A 5,019-nucleotide genomic window follows, 5' to 3' on the forward strand; every position below is an offset into this window, starting at 1 on the left:
ATTATTAAAACAATGAGACATTTATTCTAACAAATTTAGAAATTTATCATGCAAGAATAAATAAAACAAACTCAAAATAACAAAAATAATAATAGAAAAAAAATTTAGAAGATTTAAAAAAAATTATTTTTTTTACCTGAACCGGACCGGTTAACGATTCGATCAACGCTGGTCTGAGCCGGTCTGATCGATCCGATGGTTCGATCAGCGGTTCGGGTGATCCAGCGGTTCAGTCCGGTTCATTGGCGGTTCGTTTGAACCGATTCAAGGCTGGCTGAAGCGGGTCATCGGGTTAGGTTGCACGAATCTCGGGTCGGATTAGGGTCAACGCGCAGATCCTCTTTGGCCTGAAACGGCATCGTTTTGGCCCTATGCTTAAAACGACGTCGTTTTGCTTTTAATATTTTCTATAAAAGTCAGTTCTTTTAACTCAGTTTTGTTTCAGAGGGGGAAAAAAAAGAAGAGAGGGGCTCTAGGGAGAGGTCGGCCGTCTTGCCGTCAGGCTGTCGGAGCATTACGTCGGCCTTCGCCTGGTCCACTGTTGCTGGTGGTCGAAAACTTCAAAAGTGACCAGAGAGCTGCTTTCGATGCAATCTTTCCAGATCCAGTCTCCTCTTCACCGGAAATGGCCCCGATCGATGTAGATTGGGGTTCAAAGTTGTTTGTTCTTCTTTTGGTTTTCTCTTTGAAAAAAAAAAAAACTGAAGCTGATGATAATCTTTTTTATTTTTTTACAGGTAGCTTGGCGTTGGGTTCCTCACCTAGCGAGGACTGTGTTTGTTTTTTTGTGTCTGTTTTCTTTGGTTTGGGTGTTTGTTTGGTTTTCTGATAGGTAGAAAGTTTCGCGAGAGGCTTGGGTTTTTCTGAGTGTGGGAGGCTAGAATTTTAGATATTCAAAAGCTTGTTGAAAGGGGGGTTGTGTGTTCGAAAGAGCTTTCGAAAAGGGGGGTTCCAGCAAGAGCTTCGTGGGGAAAAAGTAGGGAGTTTTTAAGGAGTTCAAAAGAGGATCTGGGTGGCTGTAGGTGGGCTGACCAGGGGGCTAGTCAGGGGGCTGGTCGGAGGCGGCAGCAGTGTCGTACCCCACCAGCCACCCTACTTTCTGTTTCTTTTTTTTTTTCCTATTTTTTCTTTCTTTTTTTAATAATAATTAATAATAAATTTTTTTATTTTTTTAAAAAAATATATACTTATTATTATTATTATTATTATTATTATTAATGTTAATCTGAAATAAAAAATAGTAGACTCGGACAAAATCAGTGTCTACACAAATAAATTGAAATATATGTTTTCAATTATATGCATATATTCAACAACATTTTTAGTTTATTTAGTGTTCAATTGTTGAATTTAGTATGCAAGTAACTTGCTTTTAAGTTTCACGAGAAAAAAAATTTTTTTTAATTGTTTACAATCATTTCTTTTCAACTTGAATGGAAAAACTGGCCAAAAAAAAAACTTGAAAGGAAAAAGCAAAAAACTTCTCATAAATATAATTTGCAAATTTAAAATCCTATGGATATTATTCAAAATATTTACATTCTATACTTAAATTGAGTTTAATTTTCTATGTGATATTTTTTTTAAGTCTTCCATTGTTGAGACAGTATAATTTGGTAAAAGTAATTAATTTAGAAAGCTATTTTTAAAATTAGTTTTTTACCTTCACTTTCCTTGAAATTTTTTTATAAATAAATGATTTTATGGCCTTCCTTTATTACACAAATGCCGCTTTGTTAATGGTTTGAACATTTGTTTGAATTTTGATATTTGTTTATAATTTAATTGAGTGGCTGACTTGTTTATCCAAGAATGAATAGTCAATAGAAAAAGACTTTATCTTGAAACCATGTTGGCCTTTCATCCTAAATAATGCAAAAAAGAAAGTAAAACTTTGTGATACTCAATAATGCTTATATTGATATTTGTTCATGTGTTTTTTAAGTGATTATGGAGAAGGCATAGTTAAGTGACATTCTTAAAATTGATAAGAAGCATATATTTCTATCCAAGTTACTTAATATCATGTTATCTCATGATATCAATCATTACGATATTTATTAGCAACTGATAGCCACTAACCAAGTGTGTGGCTGTATTTGTAGTCCATTGAACACAATTTTGCAATCCATTTTTTTCGAATCTCTATAGTATTGGGCTTGCTTATTTTCTTTAGCACAATTGAAATATATGTATAGGTGATTGTTATTTTTTGTAATGACTACAAGTGAACATATCATAATCAAGTAATAATAATAATAATAATAAAAGTAAATTATCGTTTTAATGAAAATTATAGGACTAAATTATTAGATGGATTCAAGTATCACAGTTGATAAACTAAACTTTTATATCTAAACTGATAAAAACTTTGATTTGATTGCAATAAAAATGAACAAGAACATATAAAGAACAATATAGGCCAAGATCTCAATATCCAACTATCACTTTGGAAATCTTGGATTAGGTCGAACTTAACTAGATCTAAAAATCAAGAAACTTGAAAGTAATAAAAACTTTTGATGGCCAAAAAAGAGATAGCATAAAAGAAAGAATTAATAAAGATTACGTAAAAACTAAGACTTATATTAAAGAAATCAACGATGACCAAATATTATAAAGCATAAAAAAAAGTTGAAAAATCAATTCTAACAAAGAAAGCTTTTAAAGAAAATAGATCTTGAAACTAAGAATGCTTGTATTGAAAGAAGATTTAAGAAAATAAGAGGTTTTTGTAATGACTAATCTGTCACCTTAACTTAATACAAAGAAAACTTTAAAATCTAAAAATATTAGAGAAAACCAAAAATAGAAGAGAAGAATAGAATGTGAGATGTGGAATACAAGAATGAACCCTCCTAGTTGTACAAGTATATTCAACTAAAGGATAGAGATAAAGCTCACAAGTTTAATTCTATCAAAATATCAAAGGATGAGATTTATCTTAATCTTCTAGTGTTGGCCGAACATGGGTTTTTAGGACTTAGAAGAGCCTTGGCCGATCATGCTACCTTGGGATTCATCTTGGATGTTGATCTTGCATGACACATATCTTGATCTTATACACTTGATAAGTTTTGGCTAAGATTCAATTCGAAGACCATGTAGTTGTTCTTTATCTAATCTCTTGAAATTAAAACTCTTTCTTGAAATACAACGCTTTGAATGGTTAATCAAAAGAGTCATGGTTAAATCAAATCTTTTTTGGCCGAATGCTAAAGAGTACTTTTCTGAATAAAATTCTTCATTAATCACATGTGCATTGAGAAGTCCTCTTGAATATGGAAAAATTGAATCCATGTATGAGTCTAAGTACCATTAGGATTCCTTCATTAAGTCAAATTTGAAAATCCTACTTCAAGTAGAATTTGGTTACACCATTACATGCTTGGCTAAATATTACAAGAATGAAGTTTGTCTTAATCTTACATGATCTCTTGTCTAAAAATTAATAGAAATGTTACTCTAAGTAGAAAAACTTGTAGATCAAGAAAACAACATTAAAAGCACCAAATTTACTCAAAATTTAAAATTTTTTCAACCAAATTAAATTGTAAATCTTTATATATTTAAGTGCTATCACACCACTAAACTTGCATCTTTGCTTATCCTCAAGAAAAACTCTCAAATTAACATAACTAAAAATTAATATACATGTTCACAAAGTCAAAATTACACAAATTCTCAATCTTGCACTATAGCATAATATAAAGATAATTACAAACATAGATTCATAAGAAATTCATTCAAAAAGTAAGCTTTCAATCTCATATAATCTTCACACATATGAAATTATTCCATCTCTAATCCATACATATAATTTAAGCAAAAAGAATGTAAATATATCATTATAAATCAACTCAAAGATAGAATATACTTCATATGTTTACTTTTTTCTTCTCTCTTCACTAATGTTAGACTTACATACTTGACTCAAGATCAATATGTCTCTAATGCTTGTAATGTAAGGCTTAGGTCAAGGTAGGAAAATAAAATTTTATGCTTATAAACCCTTTTGCTTACTTTCTTTAATTCTTAGACTAAAAATAAAAAATTTGAGAACTTTGAACTTTCAAGAATTTAAGGCATCTTTTATTTTTTGGCATTATTTTTCACATTGCCATTTTTTGCTTTAGCCATTTTGGCCTTTATTTTTTTTCTCTTTGCCAAACTTTTTTTTCTTTTTCAATTGTTGCACCTCCCTTCCTCCTAAATGCAAAAATTTGTCCAAAGCATGTATAAGAACATTGGGTTAGGATAAAATAATAAAAAAGCATAATAAAAAATAGGGTTAGGCTTTATTAATATGGCTAAATAGAACAACGAAAATGATAATTTAAAAGCTTAAAATTAAAGGTACTATGGATGTATCATAAAAGGTATGCTTGAAAAAGCTTAAACTATCCAGAAAAAAAAAAACCTAAATCACCTCTTGAATCCAATATAGTCTATAATTTTGCCTCTATGGTTAAATAGGTAAATTCTAAATTTATACTCTTACTTTAAATCTGTATGCAACTTAAAATCCTCAAACTTTTCACAAAAATTCATGCATTTCATAGATTAAGATAAAAACTTTCACATAAAAATATACTCAACCAAAACGAATACTCAAGAACCTATCTCATGCTTCACTACATGTATGCTTCTCCTTATATCATACATAAGTCATTCTTGAATAATTCATGAAAAATTAACTAGGTTTACTTAATAAAGATTTTAGTATGCCAAGTTGGTTTGAAAACAAAGCAATTAGGGCAAGGATTTCAAAAACAAGTTCAGTTTAAAAGCATTCTTTTTTCCCTTACTTTTGCATCAAGTAATATTACAAAACAAAATATTTAAGAACTAGGAAAAAGATATACTCCCTAAATTTTGTTTTAAGGCCAAATCTTGAATGAGGTACCTTCTTGTATCACTCTCATCCCTACAAAAACAAACAAAAAAATTCAAAGCATATTTGTCCTAAACAAAAATAAATGCATAAACTATTAACGTAAAACTTTATTTGCCTCTCAA

This window comes from Durio zibethinus, chromosome 23 (assembly GCF_047325235.1).
Source record: "Durio zibethinus cultivar Kanyao isolate XHJ-2024 chromosome 23, ASM4732523v1, whole genome shotgun sequence".
Classification (NCBI taxonomy): Eukaryota; Viridiplantae; Streptophyta; class Magnoliopsida; order Malvales; family Malvaceae; genus Durio; species Durio zibethinus.